Source organism: Tenrec ecaudatus, chromosome 18, assembly GCF_050624435.1.
Source record: "Tenrec ecaudatus isolate mTenEca1 chromosome 18, mTenEca1.hap1, whole genome shotgun sequence".
Classification (NCBI taxonomy): domain Eukaryota; kingdom Metazoa; phylum Chordata; class Mammalia; order Afrosoricida; family Tenrecidae; genus Tenrec; species Tenrec ecaudatus.
Window position 1 is genome coordinate 29,657,763 of NC_134547.1, and position 26,598 is coordinate 29,684,360.

The window sequence follows — 26,598 nt, forward strand, 5'->3', positions numbered from 1 at the left end:
CTAGTCGTGAGGACATAAGCCAGTACTTATGTTCTTTGACTCCCCTATGACGTCCTGCTCACAGAGGAAGCCAGGAGGAGTGAAGCAACAGCCGTAATACTTAGGATTTGGCCCCAGATCCCAGGGCTGAGCCCCAGAGAAGTTGAGTGACCCAAACGGGGACCTCAAGTCATGGGCAGAAGCCTCCCCTGAGAGGACAAAAAGATGCGAACATAGGACTTCTTCTCTTTTCGTGGCTCAGACAGTGCCAAGATGCCCACTCCAGTGCTCTTTTTAAGGAATGAAAACTTTCTATCATTATAAAACACACTTGCAGAAATGTGCATAAACATAATTAGTTATACAGCCTTCAGCACTAGAGACTTTTGTTTGCTTGCTTGTTTGTTAGTGGGGAATAACTTTTATTATGTGTGCCACTCGGCAGTTTTGCTAAAAGATTCAGGAGTTAGAGAGTAATACTTTCGGGAATCTTCAGTCTCAATGGATTCAGTTAGTCTGGCCTTTCTTACTATGTTAGACTTTTTGTTAGATTTGGTTGAACGTTTGCAGAGCATATTGACAATCCTACTCAATAATTCCTGTCCATTTTCTTTAGTGACAGTCATGGCAATCCCCACAGTGTAATAGCACCCTTCCTGCTGCCTCCCTGTGTGTTTATTTCCATTTGTCCTTTTCCTTTTATAGCATCTGACCTTCGTCTGAGGCTAATGCTTCCCTTTTGAGCTCATATGGTTCATTGTTCTAAGGAGTACACACTTCCCTGGCATTATTGCTCATGTTTGGGCAAATCTGCAAAAGAAATCTCTTTAAAGTGTTCAAAAACAATGATGTCACTTTGAGGACTATGGTGTGTGTGACCCAAGCAGTGGTCTTTTCAGTCACTGCACATGCAGTGACCGTGACGAAGGAAGACCAAAGTGGAACCAGTACGTTCGGACTATGGCGTTGATGAAGAATGCAGAATAGACTACGGATTGCCAAAACCAACCCAACAAATCTGTATTAGAAGAAGTACACCCAATGAGCTCCGTAGAAGAAAGGATATTGAGAGTTTTCCTCTTATTTGGGACATGTTATCAGGAGGGAGCAGGCCCTGGAAAGGACGTCATGCTTGGAGACGTAGTAGGTTAGCTCAAAAGAGAAAATCCCCAATGAGATGGAGTAGCAGAGTGGCTGCAACAAACGGCTTAGGCACGCAGGCATTGTGAGGCTGTCATCGAATGGGACAGCGGGTCTTTCCGTTATAGACAGGGTCACTATGAGTCACTACTGACTGGATGGCACTTACTAATAGGGAGGTCATTAAAGGAGGATGGTGAGAAACTAGCTAACCTTGGACAAAGACATCACAGTTGATAAAGAATAAGGCTAATCAACATTATGGAAACCCTCAATGAAGTGGCCAGACACAGTGTATGCAAAAATACCATTTCTCTGAGGATACACCTCTTAGAATTACTGGACCTAGAGCATATGTAGCTTCAGCTTTAGGAGAGAATGACAGTTCTGTGGTTATGTGACTTTACCACCCTACCAGTAGGGTTTAAGAATTTCTACTGCTTCACATCCTTCCGAATACTTGGTATTATCAGGCTTTTACATTGCTGGGGTGGGCAGTGATGTCTCATTGGGTCATGGGTCGTATCAAAGTGACCAATTGCTCTGAGTTAGAAGAAACAGAATCCAATAAGAGATGCTAGATAGTGACTGGGACATGTGGGAAGACTCCTGACCATTCCTGTGATATTGACGGAAGAGGGACACTCTGAATTGTGCCTTCCGACCCTTTGGGGACCCAATTATCTGATAATAAAATTCCCAGCCAGAGTAAGGAAGGAGTAATGCTTTTTACTATTTTATTCCTTGAGGAGTCTGAGGGAGGCAGGGAAGAAGGATCCTATAAGTCCACTAGGAGCCAGCAATTCATGTGATTAATTTTGAGTCTTCATTTTGGACTAGAGAATTATTTGTAAGACACATGGAGCCAGAAGAGTTCTATTTTGCATTTCCTCCCGCCCCACCCCCACCCTCAGTTTCTGGCACAGACTAGAAATATACTGGGGAAATTATGAACCAGCCCTGAGACCAAATAATGAAGGAAAATTAACATGAGAGTTAAAACTGCTATCTCATTTGCAGATGACAATACTGCGATTCTAAACTTCACATCCAATTTCTGGCTTATTTGGAGTCATTGCAGGGCAGGGGAGCAGTTGGTTGGTTTCTTTAATCCTTTCTCTGAAAACCCAAGGCCTCATTCATGAGCAGGGCGCGGAGCATTGGTAACGCCTGTGGGCAGGCGCATTGCACGGTGACAGAGGAGACAGAACCAAAGGAGGGCCTTATGGCCACGCCATCCTTATTTCTTCCCACTGGAGTTTGTAACCTGGAAAAACAGACTGGAAGTGAGGCCGCGAGGAGGAAAATCCCTCGAGAAACAGGTTTGCAGCTCGAGACCAAAGTTTGCTGAGTAGAGAAAAAGAGACAACACTAACCCAAACCTGGGAGAGGTTATAATACATGTAACATATGTATTATAATATATAATATTTATCATATAATACATACAATACTCCCGTTGAGTGGAGCAATTCTGCAATCCTTGCCTCTGGGCTAGCTTTGTTATTGCTTGACCAATAGATTAGAGTGGGAGTAACACTCTGGATTATCCAAGACCAGGTCATAAGAAGCCTTGCGGCTTCCTCCTGCACTCTTTAGAACCTTTGTACTGGAAATAGGGAGCTGTCCTATGACATCACCATACTGTGTTCAAGCCTAAACTAGCCATGTAGAGAGACCACTTGAGAGGGAGCTGCCCCTCCAGCCCTAGCTAGCCTAGCCATCCTGGCACAGGTGCCAGACATAAAGAAGCCCTCAGGCGACTCCAGCCCAGCCACCATCTGATGACGACTGAATTGCTTAGTGAGAACCACCTTGCTGAGCCCAGCCAACCCACAGAGCTACAGAAATTGGTGTTCTAAGCCATTATGTATCCAGGAGGTTTGTAAAGTCAAAATAGGCTTTACCTAGATGTAAGGACTACAGCTATGATGCCTTGCTCACACTACAGAAAGACTTGCCTGATATAGAAGGACAGACCAGTGGAAAAGAGTTGAAGACAACATTCCTAAACCAAGGCAGCTAGTGACTTCACCTCCCTCTTTCACCTGCTCCCCAGCAGATGAAGGAGTGGATAGATATTACAATAGACCCGATTGGTGTTTAGTTCTTTACAGAATGACGTGTGTTCAGACTATCAGGGAAGAGAAGGAGGTGGCATATGTGACTACCAGCAGACTCCAGTTAGAAACGCTCTCGTCCAGCGATGACCAGAGAGGGACTAATAGGGTACTTGGTGGGGGAGGGAAGCTGCATATTAATGCATATTTGAACGAGGATTATTTCACTAAATTGAAGAAACGTTTGGATAAATCTTCCCCAAACACTCAAAGAAATGAAAGAGAACACACACCTATAAAGCAAGAGTTGAAACGAAAGAAGCATGAGGTCAAAGACAAGAGTTCTAAACCATAGAAAGAGGTTTTAAAAAGCAGCTCTTGGACAATGCACTAAGAGGGAAAGCTTTATACAATGAAAACGACCTTAGAGACACCTACACCGTGGATTAGGTGTTGGACTTCTAACTGCAAGGTTATCGGTTCAAACTCACCTTCTGCTCTGTGGGAGAAAGATGAGGCTGGCTGCTCCTGTAAAGATTTACAGTGGTGGGAACACTATAAGGATGAGTCTGCATTTACCTCATGGCAGTGGTTTGGTGGTTAAAAAAAAAAAATTGTTTCTTGTTTTTTGCTCTGGAGATGAGATGTGAGAGGAAAAACCTACCAAGCGTAGGGGTAAAGGTGGAGGAGAGATGGCATGGGACAATGGGTACTGAAGGCTGCAGTAGTGATACAACACACACAGTGGGTTTTCTTGAAGAGCACAGAACAGGTGTCACAAAACCAGGAAGATGATTGGAATGTGCTCAGTAAACAAGCTGTCTTATAGTACCAGAACCAATCAGTGTAAAGCCATCCAGACCAATGCAAAGTTTCTAAGTAGCAGGGGAGGACAAGGTTAGCTTATCATGGAAAATTACAGGTTGAATTCAGACTTTTCTTCTCCAACTTGAGTGGCCAAAAGATAATGGACCAATTATTTGCAAATTATGGTGGATCATAGACTTTGAGCCAAGACAAGAACCAAGATATGATGCTTCTCAGAATACAAACTCGAAGCTTCTTAAAATATGTACTTTAGTTGATGGACTATTTAGGGAGACTCAAGATACAGAACTTCAGACTGCAAAGAATGAAGTGTGTGGTGAGTCTTGAATCTAAATAAGTTTAAAGTTATTAGGTCCAAAAGACTGGAAATGATGACCATAAAACCAGAATTTACTTATTCTAATGTTATTAGTTTTACATTATGTAGCTTATTCAAAAATAAGATAGAACACAAAAATCCTTGGTCATGCCAGCAGAAGTAATTCAAGGAGAAAGTGATGGGAGAAGAGGCTGGTTGGTCATTATTATTATTTTTAATGGGAAATCAAGAGATAATGTTTTATTTATAAGGCTGATAAAGATATCTTATCTTCTTTGTTTAATTTCATGCTTTTTGCTACCCATACATTGTTACCTATAAAATACATAGGTAGATATACTTGCAACTTAGTGGTGTTTCTTTGTTTCAACTATGTATCATATAGATAGCAAAGAATGGGCCATGGTTTTAGACCTAATGTTAACACTGTTCTATTTAATAGATCATTTTATTCCAGAAAACTCATAACTAGAAACTCATAACTAGAAAACTCATATCAAGAAATTGATTCTATAATACAGGTAGCTTTTCAGAGAAATGAGGGGGAAAGTGGCTCATCAATAAATGTCATTGACAAGCCACTTATTTACTTAAAAATATCTTCATAGCAAAATAAAACCTAGAGAATAAGTTGCCAGGCCTGGGGGATCGGGACCATTTCAAAGTCAATTGGCACAACACAGTTCACAAAGTTCTGTCTCCTAATTTGGGGAGTCAAGAGCAGTTATTTAATATTAGTGCATCCAGAGGCAAAGAGTGACGGAAATAAAAAACACATGGAAACAATTATTCCAGTGGACTAATGGACCTTGCAAACATCAGTCTTCACAACCCTGAGGCCAGAAGAACTAGCTGGTGCCCAGCTACCACCGCCAACTGCTGTGAGAAGGATTCTGTGATAGGTAGATTTAGTGTGCCAACCTGGCCAATAAGAACATGTAGGATTAATAAGATCACGGTTTCATTGGAAGGCAAAGAGATAAATGGCTCAGCGAGCCCTGCTTCTCTCTCTTGCTCTCTGGTGATCGGACCAGTGTGCAGCTGCCTTAGCTAGTTCTTTGCCTCAACTTGCAAGCTACACTACCTGTGGGACACCCAACCCAAGGACCATGTCGCTAGAGCTTGAGATTCCTTTGAGACCTGCTTCGCTACATTTCTGGTGTATACATTGCTTGAGCTGGGGACTGTCGGATCCTGTCATCTGGCTGACTGTTGGTGACTGGCCCTGCTGTTTTCTGCCTGTGGCAGGACTCCCTGCATTGCTTTGTGGATGACTCAGCTGTCTGCTTCCTTGACCTTGGACCCAGCAGCCTTCATGAGTTGAAGGACTTCCAGTATACTAATGGTTTCACGAAAGTGAGTTGAACTGAGCCCTCTGTACTGCTGTGTGGATTAATCTATCTATCTATTCATAAGTGTCCTGGTTTTGTTTCTCTAGAGAACCCTAACACAGATCCCATTAGAAGGTCTTGGACAGAAGGGGAGAAAATGTGTCACAAAAATCAAAATCATAACCAAGACAGTGCTTACTGGTTGGATAGAGGCAGGTGGGATACCCTTCCTCTCCTTGTTTAGAACTGAACTTACCTCAGAGTTAGAATAATCAACCATTTAAGATGTAAAAAGACAGCATTCACTCAAGGACAAAGTTTAGAGCACTAGGAAAGCAGGTGTGGAAACAGGAAGTAGAGGGAGGAAGTAGAATAAACAATGGTATATTTGCGGGCTCTGCAATGGATAAGCTGCATCAGAAAGTGTAGGAATTGTTTAATAGAAAATGGACCTGTTCTGTAAACCTTCACCTAATTTCACAGTAAACAGTAAAAAAGAAAAGAAAGAAAACCAGTACAGAGAAAATATTTCAAAGTAAAAATTGATAAAATATGAATAGGTATAACAGAATATGTGTTAAAGCAATAAAAATTAACTTAAAGCAATGAAATAAACTGATTTGCATCTAATTCTAAAGAATAGAACGAGTGATCATAGCAAGTGCTCAGGGCATTATGAATAGGGTCCTCGTGTATTACTAGAAGAAAGCTGATGCACTGGTGTAAACTTCAGGTTTGGCAATCCCATACTGACATATTTTTAATGTATCAATAGATTTTATAGCATTGATAGTGATTCTACTTTTAGGATCATCCTTTATTGCCATACTCAACTAGGTTCAAAGAACATGAAATCTTTCCATGCATTATTTGCAGTAGCAAAAAGTAGCAGGAGAAAACCCTCCAAGTTACCAATAAGTGATTCACTGACTTAATGATGGTAATTCTACCATTTATGAAACACAACATTTCATTTTACTCTTGGTAATGATTTCCCATTCAACAATTTTGATAAAACTGCTCAGTGACATTGCTTACTTTTTGCACAATGCGTGAGCACCCACATTATTTCCAATTTGGTTACTTCATTTCCATTAATCTAGTCTCCCTACACCCTTACATTTTCATATATGTTTGAAAGTGGTTGTTGGTCGTAATTAATATGTCCTTTTAATAGTAAAGGGACAGAACTCCAACTTCAACAAGGCTATTTATAAGGAAAAGAAAATGTATTGGGGAACTTTCTGCTTTACCTACCAGGCTGTGGAGAATCCCCAAGGAGCATGGATTCTGAGACTTGAAGCTGCTAGATTTCTCCCACTCCATTGCTGCCTCTCTTTGCATCCTGCTCCATTATTCCCCCAGGCAGTAGGGCCGCCTCCCTCAGAGGGAACGTGGGTATAGAGAGCACTGGGCTCCTTCTTCACCCATTGCTCTGAAATGTTACCTACAATTCAGTCTTCAAAACACTGAATACTTTGAGGATTGAATCTAGATTCTAGATGCCTCCCAATCATGCACACCAGTGTGAAAATGTTCACAGATGTTTCTTCTGCAAGCAATAGAGCTACGCTTTGGAGGCTTTCTGGCAAGAAAGAGCAGTGAGTGGTCCACCTCATATAAGACCATAGTTCTGGGAAATATGAATGTCCAACCAGCGTATGCTGGGTGAAAATCGGGTCGCAGACTCAATGGCACCCAACAACAAGGATGCTGCCTCCACACCACTCTTAGGAAAGTCTCCCAGAAGTTAGCAGCCAACTCTCCATATGTCCGTTGCTTATATGCTTTCAGACAGAGCAAAAGACACAGAATTCACTGCTGACATGTTTGCCCAGTGGCATTAAAGGAAAGTGACTCTCCTAGAGAGCATGAGATGTTGAACATGTGACTGAAATCAAATCTGTTAGCAGCAGAGGGTGATGGACAGGGTTAAGTATTCAGTGAGCTGTGCCTGCCATTAAAAAGTGAACCTAAAGTGATCAAGATAAATGTCAATAGATTGGGCTATTGATGGGGTACCAAACCAAAAATCTAGCTTTTTTTGTTTGTTTCAAAGGATTTACTTCAGACAGATGGCCCTGAAGAGTCCAAAGTGAAAGGACAGAGAAAGATGTACTAGACACATGCTGATCAAAAGAAAATTGGGGATATAGACAGGGTAGTGGGTATCTTCTGTTTGCCCTTCTACTATCTTTCAAAAATTTCTGTCTCTAGGAAAATAATTTTTTTGAAGGAGACATTCCCACTTCATCCTATTTGAAGAGGTGAAATAATTTACTAGTTATTTCTTGGTACAACCAGGAAGTAATAGGATACTGAATTGTGGGAGGTCTGGACTATCATAGGAGGCCTGTGACACTATGGGTTAGGCATTGGGTTATTACCACAAGGTCAGTGGTTCCAACCCACTAGCCCTTCCAAAAGGAAAGATGAGCCTGTCTGTTCCTGTGAAGATTTTCAGTCTAAGAAATCATATAGTGATTGGGTCACTCTGTTTCATTTTCAGAGTTCCATTTACAAGTAAAACTGTAGGTTTAACTTGCCTCCTGAAAATATGAAAATCATTATTATGATTTAGTATGATTTTGTATTCAAAACAAACAAACAAACAAACTCACTGCGATGAGTTGGTGCAGACTCAGAGTGACCCTACAGGACTGGGTAGAACTGCTTCTGTGAGTTTCTGAGACTGTGACTTTTTATGGGAGTGGAAAGCCCCATCTTACTCCTAAGGCGAGGCAGCTAGTTTCGAGCTGCTGACCTTGGAGTTGATCCCTCCTGATAACATGTCCAAAGATGAAGTCTTGCCATACTTACTTCCAAGGAGTATTCTGTCTGTGTTTCTCCCAAAGCAGATTTATTTGTTCTTCCTTATGCATTGTCTGTTGCTATTCATAAGGTGTTGCTATTCATAAGGCTTTCAGTGGTGAATCCCCCAGAGGCCAATTCCTTTTTCCTAGTCTGCAAGCTCCGCTGAAACCTGCCCATCATGGGTGATCCTGCTGGCAGTTGAAATACCAGTGGCATATAGCTTCCAGAGGGTTCAGCAACCTACATGCCACCCCAGTATGACAAGCTGACAGACGGAAGGTGGTCAGAATCCATAGCATGCTTGTTATCAATTTTAACTATAGTATAATATGTGATAAGTACAGGTGGAAGTTGCTTAAATGTAATATTTCTTAGATTTTATGAGAACTGACAATAAAATTGTCTTTGTAAAATCTTCCTTTCCTTTCTAAAACTGTCCCTTCCTTCCTAAAATTGAATTACCCCATTGTCAGTCATTGAGTGAAAGCCTTTTTAATATTTCTTCCTTTTCCTTTAATTACAAATCCAGTCTAAAAATTATTGATATAGGCTCACAAATACTAATCACAATATTGTACCTAAAATATCAAAAATAATTGACAAAATCAGTATTAGCAAAACACCAGCAGCATGGAAAACTGTTGTGTGCTTGGAGCAAGGACAGGAGAAGCCGTGGGGCTGGAGGTGACCACGTTAATGGGTAATAGTGACAGCTCTGTCCGGGTGCATTCGCCCCACCTGCTACTCTCACGGTGATTCCATAGCACAGTCGCCCTGTGGAACACAGCAAACTGTCCCTAGAGTTGATGAGGCTGTAAATCTTTATGGGAGAAGATAGCCACATATTTTCCCATGCAGCTGGTGAGTTTGAATTGTTGACCTTGCAGTTAGCATCCCCACTTGTAACTCCCTAAGACACAGGACTCATTCTAAAAAGCCAAATTCACTGCCGTTGAGTGTATTTTGACTCATGGCAACTCTATTGGACAGGCTAGAACTGGACCTGTGGATTTCTGAGTCTGTCACTCTTTACGAGAGTAGAAAGGCTGGTCTTTCTCCCACTGAGCACCGGGTGGTTTTTTAAACCGCAGCCCAATGCACCCAGTCCACTTCACCACCAGGGTCCTGCTGTGGACTCAGCAGAAGGTTGAAAACATAAATTAGCTTAGAGATTTGGCCTTCTACGTTAATTGATACAAGTCAACTGGGTTTATGAACTAACTGCAGGAATATTTTTATGAAATAGAATGTTTCTACAGCAACACGTCACCAAAATGTTAAAGACAAGTTATTTGGTGCTGACCCTCTGACAGTATCCATCTGTGTGGTGGGTACTGTCGCCCCGCCCTAGTGACACCGCAGCCACGACCTCTCCTCTGCTTTGCAGCTCCTACGGATCAGGTAAGGAGTTAAAACTCATTTTTTCTGTTCCATCCAGGATTTCACATCTGTGTGGAGAGGGTGGTGTGCTTTGTCGTCTTACCAGAAGTGTAAATGCCCAAAGAGATGCCTTTTAAATATGCAGGTTTCACGAACCTTTAATATACTCCTGGCATTGTAAGTCCCCACAATATAGACTTGGAATGCTGTGCTTATCAAATTTATTCTGTAAAAGGTCTCTGTCTGCAGACCATGCCCACTGAACATACTTCAGGAAAAGAAAAAAATTGAGGAAGGGGATAGTCAGTGAAGGGAATGTTTTATTTATATAAAATCACCTTGCTCGCCACCTCCTGATTTGGGTCAAAATACCAGCTAAAGGCCAAAGTCATACCCAGTTTCTCAGAGTCACACCCATGATTGCTTGGTAAATGTCTTCTTTTTGTTTTTGCCAGAGATTGGCCTCTGTTTGACCAACGTGAGCGCCGTGTAGCTATTATCAGAACATGAATCGGGTAGCCTGCTTTGTAGTGATGGGACCATCAGAGCTCGTCCCTGAGCGGCGGCTCGTTCTGAGACCATGTGGCCAGCTTTATGCTCAGGTGTCACAGCAGGAGCCCCACAAGTGTGGGAATGTGGATGTTTGAAGTGCTGCTGGCAGAACTACTCAGAGGCCATCCTGAAATTCACCACCTTGCGGGATGCTGAAGGGAGGAAGGGGTTTCTTGGGGCACCAGTTCCCAGGGCCATTGGTTTTCTGTCGAGAGGGCAAGGGCCCAGTCAGGTCATTGTGCACTGAATGGTTAGATGAAACCACAGGTCAAGTTCAACATCACGAGCCTTTCAAGTAACTCTTCCTAAATGTTTTACAGATAATTGACTTTGCCTGCTATGTGGCTAAGGCTTCACAGTTTAACGTTTATCCAGAGATTTCATGTTTAATATAGATGCTGTGTTATTTCCACCACCTGCGTGTCAATTTGCAATACTGTGGTGGCTCGTGGGTTGCTGTGATGCTCGAAGTTATGGCACTGGTGTTTCAATTATCAACAGGGTCACCCCACCATGGACAGGTTTCAGGCGAGCTTGTAGCTTCAGAAGAAACCCCTGTAGGTCATAGCAGACTACTGCTTATGGAAGCTGACCTCTGGAGGTGAAAGCATTCAAGATTCGCAGTGGCACTAGCAGGGGAGTTGAGCCCACCTGCAGTCATAACAATGGCACGGGATGGGGCACTGTCTTTCTGTTGTCTGTGTGATTGCCATGAACCAGCTCCATTTCGAAAGCAACTAACAACAACAACCTACTCAGAGTGTGAGAGGGACAGGGGCTAGGCTAGAGTCTTTGAAGAGGGGAAAGATTTTAAATCACTGTTCTGGAAATTGGGAAAGAGAATACATTGATTTAGCAACACAACAGAATTTCTGGGCAATGTTGAGGACCGAGATGAGATGAGCAATCATGACTTTCTAGTAGAATCATCTTGCCTTACATTAAATATGATGAGATTATAGTATTGTTTTCACTAATGATCTCTACTTTAGCTCTAGGTTCTAATACTCATTGCAATGGCTACACAAAACTCATCAGACAATATTCGTGATTGAAGGGTTTATTAAGGAAGTTGACAGGTTATGATCCGATTGAGAAGTGCTCATTTTTTATCAGGACATGATAAATTGTTTATCAGGCCATGTCACAAAGTTCTTTCAGGTCTGCTGATAAATGCCCAAGGGGGCATACCACTCTGCTATAAACCTCAACTCGAAGGCATGCAGCTCAAGCTCTGTGGGTCAACAAACCCAGGTCTCTGAATTAAGTGCCCAGACCCACCTGTTTTAGTTAGCTTTATTGTGCCAACCTGGCCAGTGAACAGATGTAGGATTAATTGAAAGGAAGTTTAATTGAAGGGGGCGAGATAAATGGCTCAGCAAACCTTCCCTTTCTATCTTGCTCTCTGATGGCCAGACCAGTTGTGGTTGCCTTACCTAGTTCTGCACCTTAGCTGGCAAGGCTCACTTCCTTCGAGACATCCATGAGGAGAAGCCACATGGACCTACCCTGATACAACCTTGGGTGCTGGAGTCTCAGAAAACTGAGACACTGATCATGTGTGTTAGATCACACTGTAGGGAAGTGATGAAGCCATGTACAACCCTTCACTCTTGCACACTTTCCTCCAAATCAGAGGGAAGGATAATAGAAAAGGACATGCGCTATGTAACGTAGGCTTGACGACGCGGACTATCTGTGTGAAGGACACATTTATTTCAGCAATGGTAATGTAATAAGTGCTAGATATTTGGCAATCAAATAGATTTTAAAGATGATTTGCTAGTTACTTTACATTTGAATATTTAAAATAGTACATGCTGAGTTTGGATATTAACTTGTAGTTTATATCATTGGGGGCTCTTACAGCTCTTATCACAATCCATCCATCCATTGTGTCAAGCACCTTTGTACATATGTTGTCATCATCATTTTCAAAACATTTCTTTCTACTTGAGCCCTTGGTATCAGCTCATTTTCACCCTCTTCCACCCTTCCTCCCTCATGAACTCTTGATAATTTATAACTTTTAAAATAAATTATCTGACTGCTGCCTCCCTTCACCCACTTTTCTGTTGTCTGTCCCCCTGGGAAAGGGTTATATGTCCAACATTGTGATCGGTTCCCCCTTTCTGCCCCTACCTTCCCCTCCTGGTATTGCTACTCTCATTATTCCACTGATAACTACCTTTGCTGTGTCCCCAAATTTTGGTACATCAAATTCTCATTTCCGTTGGTTTATAGAAATGTCCTAATTTCATCTCTGATCTGGGCCACTATGCACTCCTTTTGCAATAGAGAATTATTTATCCTCCAATTGTTTTGCCCTTGTTTTCTTAATTGGCCTTTTGTTGATTTCCAGCCTTATGGCATAGTTGTCAGAAAAATAAGTCTTGTATGATCTCAGTGAGCTTGAATTTACACAGATTCAACCTGTGTCCCAGCATGTGGTCTCTCTTCGAGTGTGTGTTATGTGCGCTTGAAAGGAATGTGATTTTTTTTGCATTTGGGAGGACAGCACTGAAAGAATCAGGTCAAATAATCTAATCACAATGTTTACTTCTGTAGTCTCCTTGTTAAGCTTCTTTCCCTGTGATCTATCTTTCTCAGAGAGCAGTGTATTAAAGTCACCTACAATAATTGTTGAGTCTGTCATTTCTGTTTTCATCTTTTGGAGTGTTTGATTGATGAGTTTTGGGGGTCTGTCGTTGGGTGCATATATATTTATTATGCTCACCGATTCTAGCCTACTGTTCCCTTGAGCTTTATACAGTGCTTCTGCTTGTCTCTTGTTATGGCTTGCACCTTGAGATCAATTTTGTCTGAGATTATGATTGAAACTCCTAGATTTTTTTTTGAATTGCCACTTTCTTGGAATATTTTCCTCTAGCCTTCGATTCTCAGTCTCTTTTTGTCTGTAATCTTTAGATGAGTCTTCTGTAGGCAGTAGATAAATGGATTGTACTTTCTAAGCCAGAATGCTAGCCTCTGCCTTTTAATGCCTGAGTTCAGTCCATTCATGTTTAGTGTTATTACATCCATCTGTGGACTCTGTGCTGTCAACTTTTACCTTTTGTGTTGGGTGTTTTCCTACCTCCCTTTCTTATCATTGTGTTGTGTGTGTGATTCATTCTTGACTTCTTTGTACCCTTGAGCCAATGCTATATTGGGGGATGTTTTCTCTTTGTTGCCCTCTGGATGGGGTTGTTCTATATGTTGGTCTCTTATTTGTGCTTGGTGAGTGCTTTCATTTGCCCATACTGGGTTGGCATCGATCTTTTGTAGGGCTGGGTTTCTTTTAATTTATTCTTTGTTTTCCCTGGTCTGGGAAGACTCTTACTTCTCCATCTATCTTGATAGATAATTTCTCTGGGTTTGTTGACAGTCCCCTCTCTTTTTCCTGCCTCCCCCTCTCCCGTGTCTTCCCAGAACCATTGGTCTTGTTGTTCTCTCCTCCAGATAGTTTATCTAGCCTCTCTTATCTAGATAGACATGCAGAGAAAATAATAAGCACAAAAACAAGACACAAAAAAAAGAATCACAAAAGAAAACAAAACAGCAACAAAAGAAAAGCCTATAAATAGTTGCAAGTCTGTTTGTTGACATTTAGGAGTGTTTTCCAGTCAAGTCTGACGGGGTGCCACTCCATGGCTCCAAAGTCTATTTTTGGTATTCCCCAGGGACTTCATTGCTTTCCTCCCTTTGCTGCTCTGTTGTGTGCCCTTAGCGTTTTGCTCCGGTGTGGTGGGCTCAGATAGGACAAATCCCACACTGTGTCTCCAGTATTGCCCTCCATAGGGATATGGGTCAGTGAGGGACGTTGTGTCTCATGGTGGGGTTGTCCCTATGGTCCTCTCTGTGCATTGGCTACTCTGAGCAGGAATATTGTCCTTGGGGATTTGTGGGCCAGGATGTGTTCCACTCTCTCTCTATCCCTCTTCGTTTGCTTCTGTGTGCTCTGATCATACGCACTCCTCTCCCTGAGCTGTAGCTTCAGTGCTGTCCTCTGAAGTGCATTCCTCTGGGTGGGGTGGGGAGCAGATATCTTCCATTCTTTTTATTAGTTGGTGTTTCATAGAGGGACTTCTATTCCCTTCTGCTTCCTCATTTGGATAAGCCATTACTTCTCTTTTCTATGTGTTTCTTGTGATTTTGTTGTTATTCAGACATTTGAATTTCTGAAGATGTTAACTTTCTTTTCTTTCTTTCTTTCTTATTATTATTTTGGTTTAACTTACTAGTTCTCAATATTATGTATTTCATCCACATGGCTTCCTCCAAAATGCTTAAGACACACAGTCTTGGTTCTCCCTCTCTTTGATAGCTCCTTCACCCCTTCTAATTTTTTTAAAGATCATTTTATTGGGGGCTCTTATAACTCTTGTTATAATCCATACATTAATTGTATCCGACATATTCATACATATATTCCATCGTTCTTTTCTAGACATTTACTTTCTACTGAGCCCTTGGGATCAGGTCCTTTTTTTTGTCCTCCCCACCTCCCCCACACCCCACCCTTGTGGCCCCTTGGTAGATTGTTAATTATTTTCAAATATCACACCAGCCACTATCTCCCTTCCTCCGTTTTCTGTTGTTCTTCCCCCCGGATGTGGGTGTGTGGTTATGTGCCATTCATTGCAATCGGTACCCTCTTCCTCCCGACCGGTTCCCATCTTCCCTTTACCCTTTTATTATAGCTATTCCCACTCCTGTTCCTGAGTTCCGTGTGTCATGAGCTTTATCTCTTGCCTATACCTATGTACATGCTCCTGTCTAGCCCAGAGTGGGAAGCAGCACTGGGGTCATGATAGTGGAGGGTGAGGAGGCCTCAAGGGATCAGAGGTATATTGCATGATCCATCAGTGCTCTACTGCACCCTGATTGACTCAACCCCTCCCTGTAACCCCTCTGTGGGGGGATATTCCGTTGTCCACAGATGGGCTTTGGGTCTCTGCTCCAATGCCTCTCATTCTCCCCATCATGTTTTTGTTTGTTTGTTGCTATGAATCTTTGATTCCTGTTGCCCAGTCTTGATGCCATGTCATGATTCCACTGGTGGTGTGCTTCTTCCATGTGGGCTGGTTGCTTCACTATTGGATGGGCACTTATTTAACTTCTCGCCTTTAAGACCCCAGATTTTGTATCTTTTAATAGCTGGGAACCACCCTCTCTCTTTACCACATCTGCTTATGCACCCATTTTGTCTTCAGCAATCATGTCAGGGGGGTGGCAGGTGGGGTGGTGAGCATCACAAAATGCCATTTTGTTAGAACAAAGTGTTCTTGTATTGAGTGAGGTATGAGCTGAGGGCCAAGGTCCGTCGATAGCCTTAGTGTATTGCCTGTGTGTACATAGGCCTAGAACTTACATCTGTTTCCTTTTTGCCTCCTCCTGCCCCGCCATCATTTCCCCCCTTCTTCCACCTCTTAATGCTTCCTCTCAGCTAGATTGGTGTTGCTTTAATACACCCAGGATCTCTACACCCTCCTAGATGTTGGTTTCAATTCCCTAGTTGTTCCCCTGTCCATCGTGCTGTCCACTCACCACACCTTTCTCTCCACCTCCTTCTTCCCCCAAGACCCTCTGGGGTCATTGACCCATTGTTTTCTCCCCAAGCGTCCCTCCCATGTCCGTCCCATATAAGTAGGCAAACCAGTAATGTCCTTCTTGGTTTGCTTCCATGCGGGCATGGTAAGTCCATTCCTCCTCCCAACCTGAAGGTCTAGTGTTGCTCTGCGACACACACTTCCAGGGGGAGGTCAGCTTGGCTCTGGTTGGGGTCGGCCCCGTAGCCCAATCTTTTCATGCATTTCTCTGCATGGTTACGTTGCCCTCAAGGTTGGATGCACCATGGTAGGGTCTGTATGCACACTCTAATTCTGTGGAGACATAACCAATATTCTCCCCCCATGTCATCATCTCAGTTTCTCCCCTCCTCCTGCCACACGCACCCTGTTATCCCTCCTCTTCCCCCCCTTTCCCCTTCTGTATGTTGGATTCACCTGGACCTCCTTGGGTTTGGTCTGAACTCCACCCGACTGCCTGTGCCTCCACCCATATATTGTGAGATAAGTGTTTTTTCTTCTATTCATACTGTGCTGATTATACTTACCTCAGGGGACTCATCTTTTACTTGTCCTTTTGTGATTGACTGACCTCGCTTAGCAGAATTTCTCCCAACTCTTCCCATGATACTCCATTGTGTGTACATGCCAGTTTACTAATCCACTCGTCTCTTGATGGAAATTTAGGTTGTTTCCAACTCTATGCCATTATGAATTGCACTGCAATAAACATCGGAGCGCAGATGACTGGTCATGTTTTATTCCTTGCCTCTTCTGGGCATATGCCCAGTAGAGGGATAGCTGGGTCATAAGGTAGATTGATTTCCGTTTTCTTTAAATATCACCAGATTGCTTTCCCCAGTGACTATACATATCTACACAGCCACCAGCAATTAAGGAGCGTTCCTATTTCACCACAGCCCCCCCCCCCCCCACACACACACACATTTTTCCTCTTCGATTTTCTAATTTGGGATATCCTCAAGGATGTTAGATGGTATCTCATGGTTGTTTTAATTTGCATTTCTCTTATGGTACCTTCTAATTTTTCCTAAGCTTCTTTTTCTGATCCATGGAGGGTACCTTAGGTAAAGCATGGGCAAACTTTCCTCCAGAAGGGTTGGCACTCCCCAGAAATACCTCTGAGAATTTTGCCTTGGTCTCAGAGTTCCAGGGCCCCTGTGGTGGTTGGAGGAACACTTTCTTTTTCCGTGACCCATCTCTTGACCCACTGTGGGGAATTTCTTCAGTCAACAGGTATAAGGTAGGGGAGGGACCATGACATTCAGAATGGACCCCCAAGGGAATTTGCCTTATTACTATTAGAGCCACACACTCACTGGGTGTGCTGAGTATGTGTGTAGCCTCCCCTGAAGATGCCTGCTTCCTAGCAGAGTGTAGAAGCAGTATCAGTTTGACATTGCCTGAGAGGGCATGTAGAGATCTCCAAACTGACATTAGTGAATTCTGTCTTGTTGTTTTGAGGGGCCTTAAATCTGAGATGTGCAATGGTCAGAAAGAGCTCTGTCTATGGTAGGCACTGGAAGGGCACCTACTATATCAATTCAGTCATCCATCAGCCACTCATGACCAGGGGAGGAGCTGCCAGATATTGTACCACTATGCCATTATGCCATATGGCTCACAGAATACTCTTGGTAGATTGTTGGCAGTGTGCAACGTCCACTTAAGATACCTTTTTCCTAGCCTTAGTCATTAGACCTCAGAACTGCTTTGAGGTGGGGTTAAGGTAAGCAGACAGACTCACAATGACCTCGTGGAGATTCTTTTCTATTGATTTTGTTTGGGTATGCAGGCCGGCAGGCAGGCAGGCAGGAAGCTGCCTATGGGAGCTACTAGCATGCTCCAAATGGATGTCCAGCACGTATACCTTGTTGATTTTTTCTCTTTTTAAAATCATTTTATTAGGGACTCATACAACTCCTATTACAATCCATACATACATCAATTGTGTAAAGCACATTTGTACATTCGTTGCCCTTGTCATTCTCAAAATATTTGCTCTCCACCCAAGCCCCTGGCATCACCTCCTCACCTTTTCCCTTCCCTTCCCACTCCCACTCCCCCTCCCTCATGAACCCTTGATAATTTAAAAATTATTATTTTGTCATATCTTGCTCTGTCCGTCTCCCTTCCCCCACTTTTCTGTTGTATGTCCCCCAGGGAGGAGGTCACATGTAGATCCTTGAAATAGGTTCCCCCTTTCCAATCCACCCTCCCTATGCCCTCCCAGTATCGCCACTCACACCACTGGTCCACGGGATCATCCGCCCTGGCCTCCCTGTGTTTTCAGTTCCCATCTTTACCAGTGTACATCCTCTGGTCAGTCAGACTTGCAAGGTAGGATTCAGATCATGACAGTCGGGGAGTGGGGGAGGAAGCATTTAGGAACTAAAGGAAAGTTGTGTTTTTCATCATTGCTACATCGCACCCTGACTGTCTCGTCTCCTACCCAAGACCCTTCTGTAAGGGGATTCCAGTGGCCTACAAATGGGCTTTGGGTCTCCACTCCACACTTCCCCACTCATTCACTATGGTAAGATTTTTTATTCTGATGATGCTTAATACCTGATCCCTTGACACTTTGTGATCGCACAGGGTGGTGTGCTTCTTCCATGTGGGCTTTGTTGCTTCTGAGCTAGATGGCCGCTTGTTTACCTTCAAGCCTTTAAGACCCCAGAAGGCTATATCTTTTGATAGCCGGGCACCATCAGCTTTCTTCAGCACATTTGCTTTTACACCTATCTGTCTTCAGCGATCATATCATGGAGATGCGCATGCAATGTAATGATTTTTGTTCTTTGGTGCCTGATAACTGATCCCTTCAGCACCTCATGGTCACACATACTGGTGTGCTTCTTCCATGTGGGCTTTATTGCTTCTTAGACAGATGGCCATTTGTTTACCTTCAAGCCTTTATGACCCCAGATGCTATCTCTTTTGATAGCTGGACACCATCAGCTTTCTTCACCACGTTTAGTTGTTCACCCACTTTGCCTTTAGCGGTTGTGTTGGGAAGGTGAGCATCATAGAATGCCAATGTAATAGAAAAAAGTGTTCTTGCATTGAGGGAGTACTTTGAGTGGAGGTCCAATGTCCCTTTGCTACCTTAATACTAAACTTATAAATATATGTACATAGATCTATTTCCCCATCCCGGTGTATAAATATATTTGCATATGTACATGTCTTTATCTAGACCTCTATAAATGCCCTCTGCCTCCCAGCTCTTTCCTCTATTTCTTTTTACTTCTCTCCTGTCCCACTATCATGCTCAGTCCCCACCAGGATTTCAGCAATTCCTTTTAGTTACATTACCTTAATCATGCCCAACCAGGCCTCCCACACCCTCCTCACCACCGATTTGGATCACTTGTTGTTCCCTTGTCCCTGAGTTTATTAACACCACTACCTTTCCCCCCACCTCCCCGTCTCCCATGTCTCCATGGAACTTTCGGTCCCATTGTTTTCTCTTCCAATTGTTAATCCAGCCTATCTTATTTAGACAGACCTGTGGAGATAATAAGCACAAAAACAAGACAGAGCACAACCAAGCAACAATATACAACAAAACAACAACAAACCAATGACAAAAACAAAACAAGAAAGAAAAGCTTGTAGTTGGTTCAAGGATTGTTTATTGACCTTTAGGAGGCCAGTTTTCCAATCCAGTCTGTTGGGGCTCCATGCCCTGGCCCCAAGGTACATCTTCAGCATTCCCTGGTGACTTCGCCTCTCCATTCCCTTGCTGTTCTGTTGAACCCCATAATGTTTTGCCTCAGTGTGGCGGGATCTGATTGGGTGCAATTCCTTCACTGTGTCTCCAGTATTGTCGCCTGTAGGGCTATGGGTCAGTGAGGGACGTTATGTCTCATAGTAGGGCTGGTCATGTGGGCTGGCTGTTCTAATAGGGAACATCGACCTCCTGGTGGGCCATGATGTGCTCCACTCTCTCTTCCTCCCCCTTATCTGTTCCCATGTGCTCCGATCAGATATGTCCCTCTTCCGGAGCTATAGATTCAGTGCTGTTCTTGGAAATAAATTCTTCTGCAGGGAGGGGCAAATGTCCCTTTAGTAGTTGGAGTTGGGGGCTGACCCTCCAGACCTCTCCACTGGTTTCCTACTCCATGCCGACATGTTGAATTCACATCTTGGAGCATTGGGTTGAAATCTGGTCCCTCTTTCCCTGTGGAGACACAAACAATACCCTCCCCTTGGGTGGGTTTGTGCCCTGTGCCCCTGCTACCCCTTTTATTATTATTATTTTCCTTTGCCCACCTCCTTTTTAGTTGTCTATCATGCGTATCCCTGTATTTGGTGTGGTCCCTGCCATATTACATGGTCCTCACTCCAAGAATATTTGTATACTGTAGTTTTTTCCCTATGCCCCATTTGCCTTTTTTTTTTTTAAGCTTACCTCAGCAGCCTTTCAAGTCTTTGTATATTTAAGTCAATGCTATCTTGAGGTCTGTTTTCTCTTTTTTGCCTTCTGGGTGAGGTTGTTCTACGTGGTGGTCTCTTATTTATGATTGGTGAGTGTTCTGTCTATACTGGGTTGGCAAGGATCTTTTGTATGGCTGGGTTTCTTCTAACATGTTCTTTGAGTTTTTCCTTGTCTGGGAAGACTCTTACTTCTCCATCTATCTTGATCGATAATTTGGTGGGGTATAATATTCTTGGGTTTACATTGTTTTCCTTCAATTTTTGGAATATGTTACTCCACTCTCTCCTCTTCTTCATAGTTTCTGCTGATAGGTCTGAGCATATTCTTATTTGGGAACCTTAATATGTAATTGCTTGTTTTTCCCTAGCGGATCTCATGATTTTCGCCTTTTCCTCAAAGTTGGATAGTTTAACTATTATGTGCCTTGGTGACTTCTTCTTGGGAACCAGTCTTGCTGGGGTTCTTTCAGCCTCCTGAATGGTTGCTTGGTTTTCATTCACTAAGCTGGGGAAGCTTTCCTTCAAGAATTCTCTCACTATTGCTGCAGATGACTTCTTTGTTGTGTCTTACTCCAGTAAGCCAATAATTCTAATGTTGTTCCACTTCATAGCATCAGACATAGCTCTTAGGTTTTCTTCAGCTTCTCTGATGATCTTATTAGATTTTTGTTCACGTTTGTTGAAGTCTGCTTGGCTGTCCTCCAAGTCACTGATGCGGTTCTCTGATTCCTCCAGGCACTTCTCGAGGTCCATGGTTTTTCTTATCTCCTCCCTAAGCTCCTGTATTTCTTTGATTTATGGCTTTTACCTCTTCTATCATTTCATCCTTTTTCTGTATTGTTTCCCTTATATCCTCTATGACTCCAAGTAGCATTCTGGAAATTTCTTTCTCTGACAGCTCAATGTCTGCTTCCTCTATGCATGTCATTATGTTCAGGACATCTTCTGGCATTGCCTTTTGTTTCTCCCATTTTTTCATTGTTGGCTGATGGCTGTTCACATTGCTTTGTTTTAGATGAGCCAGGTGCCATTTTCCAGGGAGAGAGCACTGGCTCTCTGCCTACAGCTTATTTCACTATGGGATTAACCTATCATTTTATCCTCCTGTGGCTTCCCTCTCAGGGGAGTGCCCCAGAAGGCTGGTGGGTTGCCTGCTTTGGTGTTGTGGAGGTTGGGCAGAGGTTCCTGCATCAGCTTGGAATGTTGAGGAGTGTTGGCTGAGCTACTTTAGGACCCCAGGCACACAGTCAGGAATTCCCCGGTAAGAAGTTGAGCAGAGTATCCCCTGGTGGAGGTCAGCGGGGCTTTCCCCAACCTCAGGCTAGCTACACAGGGTGGAGCTCACCTAGCTGGGTGTGGCACAGGTGTAAATGCCCTAGGCCAAGGGGAGTGGTCTGGAGGTTAACAATAGTGTGTGAGTGACCAAGAAAGAGACAAAGAGGAGGGAAAAAAATTACAAAGCAAGCCCACTGAGCCTGTGGGGGCAGAGGAGGGAGAAGTATAGTGAAGAGATGGAAATAAATGCAACAATTTAACTGAGTCAGTGGAGCCAGTGGAGCTCCATGGGTTTAGTCTCTGCCCTGAGGCAGCAGCAGCAAGCTGTGGCTGTGGTGAGGAAAAAGCCCCTGCACAGCGCCCCAAGACTGAGGAGGGCACAGGGAGAAGAGATGGAAACAAGGGTAACAATGTAGCTGAACCCCATCCCTGCCTGTGGAGCTGCAAGTGTCCAGGCAGGTGGTAGCAAACTGTGGCTGTGTTGAGACCCGCCCTACAGGCACGAATGGTCCCAGCTCCGGTAGAGACAGTGGTGGGGCCAAGGTCAAGCCTCAGCTGTCCTCCACTGAGGTAAGACAAAAGCCCCCAGCCCCACAAAACCCCGTGGGTCTGTGCCTACTTATCTTTATGATGCTCCTTCTGCATTCCAGCAGTGTTGAATTTTCCTCTAAGCAACTCTCCTGGGTTGAATTCTGCGGCATCCCTCTGGTATGTGTTACTCCATCGCCATCTTGCCGGAAGTCCCTACCTTGTTGATTTTACAGGGAAAAAAATGGGACCTACCTCTTAGTAGAGAAGAGAATGTGATGGTTAAAGATCCAGGCTCTTTTGCTGGGACTACATCCCAGCTCATGGCAGCTGATGGAAGTGACTGGGGAGGGGCTGGGATGGTGGGAGAAGCAATATTCCTGCTGTCAGAAACTATTGCTACAGAATCATGTTGTTATGTGTCATCAAGTGGGTTTTTACTCATAGCGACCCCTACATGCAGTAGAACAAAACGCTGCCCAGCCTTATGCCATTTTCACAATTGTTGTTTGAGCCCATTGTTGCAGCCACTGAATCAAATCCACCTCCTTGAAGTCTTCCTCCTTTTTGCCGACCTTCTACTTTACCAAATATGACGTCCTTATTCAGGGACTGCTCTCTCCTGATAACAAGTCCAAAGTAGTTGAGACTCTTGCTTCTAAGGAGCGTTCTGGCTGCACTTCTTCCAGGGCCGGCTTGTTTGATTTTTGGCAGTCCACAGTTCTTTCGATAGTCTTCTCTTCTTCCCCAGTACCACATTCCAAATGCGTCGGTTCTTCTGTCATCTGCCTACTTGTTGTCCAACTTTCACATGCGTTTCAGGCAAATGAAAATACCATGGCTCGGGTCAGGTGCATCCTAATCCTCCAAGTGACATCCTTGTTCTTCAAATTTTAAAGAGGTTTGTGCATCAGATTTGCCCCATGAGCTAAGTAATTTGATTTCTTGACTGTTGCTTCTGTTAGCATTGGTTGTGGCTACAAGGAAGATGAAATCCATGACAATCCAATCCCTTCTCCGTTTACCATGTTTTGTATTCATGCAGATTTCCCCCCCCCCCTTTATATCGTGTTGTTATCCATACTGAAGGCTGCAGCCCTTGATCTTAATAAACACTTCATGTCCTCTTCACTTTCAGCAAGCAAAGTTGTGTCATCCACATAGGGCAGGTTGCTAAAATGTCTTCCTCCGAACCTGATGCCATGTTCTTCTTCCTTCTTATGGCCCATATTTAGCTTTTTATGTATGACGGCCTTATTTGCAACTTTTTTTGGCACAAAGAGGAACAAATTCAATAGTTTAACACAAGATATCACAGCCAATCCTATCAAATCAAAGAAGGTCCATCTCGAATGTTCATCTAATTGACCAAAGATGACACAACACTGATTCTTCATATGCAATACCCCCCGCCTTATTTTTTCTCCAAAGGCTTTATTTTATTGGTCAGTGTGCTCTGGAAGGAGACAAGACATCAATCCTACTGCTTCCAACACCTATAGAGCTGTACACAGGACAGGCACAGTGCCAACGGACCCACGGGGACGGGACTGCTTTGCCTGCCTGACTCGCAGCTCCAGTCAGAGTCACGAGATTTGTGGGGCACCAGTTCCTCCGCCGAAACCAAAGGCTGATGTCTTACTCCGCGCTCTTGACCGAGTCACTGCCGTTAGCAAGCTTGAATACAGAAGTCCCTCAGATGGTGCTGGGCTGAGAATCTGCAGACTGGTCTCCCCCAGCATCACCCGGCCTGTCTTCACCACCTTCAGCCCCTCCCAGACCATGGCCACATTGGTCCCGTTCATGTCCTTCACCATCCCTGGGAAGAAGGGATGGCCTTTCAGGTCAATGCAGTGCTATTTCAGGTGTTCCTCAGAGGCCTTAACTACTTTCATGGCCACCAGGAGGAATCCCTTCTGCTCAGTGCTTGATGATGTCACCCACCAAGCCATGCTGCACGCCATCTGGCTTGACAGTGATGAAGGTGCGCTCATTGTTAGCCATGGTGCCAGTCAGGTGGTGAGGGAGGAGGCAGCCAGGTCCATGGAGCTGAAGCAGAGGGCAATTCCCTTTATAAAGTATAGTGTTCATATTTTAGGCACATTCAATATATATAAAAAATTAAATCACTCAACTACAGCATTAAATGAAAGATGTTTCATATTTAGATTTGTCTTCTTCCTGGTAATAACACCTGCCTAATTAAAAACCAAAAGTTGGAAAAGCAGATACAGTTCCTACTTGAGTGGACAGTGGATCGATTGTTGAATTGATTATTTTCTGAGATGACCATTATATGTCAATTTATCATGAACTACTCTGAACTTACTATGAGATATAGTCAAAGTCAGGAGAGAAGATGTGGGCAGAGCATACCTTTTTTTGGAGACGGTTAGACCCTCCACAATCAGCATGGCAAATAAACATACTCTGTTGAAGAATTCTAGGTATAAAAATTATTGTGGTCAATTTCATCCAAATCTTTCCAGTGAAAAGATTTTCAACAAGAACAGCATCAATGACTCCATTTTCTTGTGCTTCCCAGTTAGTCTGGGTTGAGTAGAGAAACAAATTCATAGACACTCATGTGTATAAGAGCTTTATATACGAGCAATTGCATATTGAGAATACATCTGAGCCAAGTCCAGATAAAACCACTAAGTCTGATATTAGCCCATATGTCTGATACTAGTCTATAAATTCCTCTTTAGACTCACATAGTACATGCAATGATGCCGAGTTCATGGAGCTCACAGGCCAGTGGGTAGGTCTTGTGGATCCAGTGGCAGTGGAAGCATCTCAACTCTTGCAAGAGTCTCCATATGTCTTCTCCAGCTCTTTGAGTGTCTCAAAAGCAGGAAAGGGAAGGCAGAGAGACACAGGGTCTGGCCCCTAGTGAGCTTTTTATCACCATCTTGCTTCCAAATGAGGTTATGAAGCTGCGATCTGATTGACAGACTAGACTCCACCCCTTTGCTCAAGTTGACAGGAGATCATGGAACTGCCACACTCCCCCTCATTATCCTTTTCCAAATAACTTCTTTCCCCATTTTCTGCCCAACGGCCAGAAGCTTCACTTTGTTTTCATGCTTTTCTTAAGTGCTGGATCCTTCAAGGCTGGCTACCATAATACCTGTCTCATCTACATCTCTTGGAATGCTTAAATCTGTCATCAACCTCATAACCGCCTGCTCCCTGCATGTAACAGGTATCATCTACTTCATCATTATCATCAACCAGTTCAGGATGAAATTCAAACACCCAGCGACCACTGATCATGAGTGCTTTCCCTGATTTGAAGTCTGCTTTTCTTCTTTCCAGATCCGGTTCAAGTTTGTCCATTTTTTCTCGTCTTTTCCTTTTTTCCATGCAAGGCAAGATTCTAGAGTGATTTTGTTAACATTTGGACCAGAAAGCAGAATGCTTTCTTTAAATGAGATCTTTCTTTTTTTTTTCTTCAATGAGATCTAATGAAATATTCCATCTTCTCTTTGTCTTTTTTCAACACAAATCCAGGGGGAGGGGCATGAGGACGCACATGCACGCCACCCCTGCAGCACGCGCCCCACACCAGCCATTCTTGTTTACAGTAGCTTCCAGGACATGCTCACCCACTATTTGAGCGTTGGGTGTTTTCCTTTCTGCCCCGCTGCTTCTTGTTCACGGCGTCTCCCTGGTTTTTCTCATCCCAATGACCCACGGTATCTTTTCGTGTTCTGCATCTCTTGCACCGATGTAAACATTCACTTTTCACATTTCTCTCCAGAGTCAAGTCATGGCAGAGCTTACACTTCTCTCCCTTAGGGCACTGCCCTTGCTGGAAGATTGCCCGGACCACAGATTTGGGATCTGTGCCTGCACTTAAATGTCTAGTAGCAATGGCAGGTTTGAATAGTTCATTTAGTTCCCGTGATTCTTTCTTCTTGTCATTTTTCTTCTATTTCTTTCCCGCTTCCTTTGTGCTACCTGATGTGGATTTTTTTAAACCAAATTTAACTTGAGAATTAACAGCTTTGATAAACTTCCATTCTTTGCTCCTTTCTTATTCTTTAGACCAAAAGTTTTGTCTTCAATGATCTTCTCTTTCTTCTTCTCCTCTGCCTTTTTGCTGCCCCTGGTCTGAGCCCGTTTCTTGGGGCATTGTGGAGACAGGTGGCACCCGCCAGACTTAAGTACTGTCAGGGGCTCTGGCCCCACAGCAGGAGGAGAAGGAGGAGACCTGGGCCTCTGTCGCTGCCGCCCTGCACGGACGACCAATGCCAAGTTCTGTTTCAGAGTTCACCTTCTGGCATTATTTGTTCAGCATACAGATTGAATAAGTGTGGTAAAAGGATACAATCCGAACACACACCTTTCCTCAT

General features: G+C 43.6%; 2 pseudogenes; both read right to left on the reverse strand.

Moving 5' to 3' along the window:
- On the reverse strand, window positions 1–26,598 carry LOC142431686 (zinc finger CCCH domain-containing protein 15-like; annotated as a pseudogene).
- LOC142432521 (nucleoside diphosphate kinase B pseudogene) lies at window positions 23,299–24,241 on the reverse strand (annotated as a pseudogene).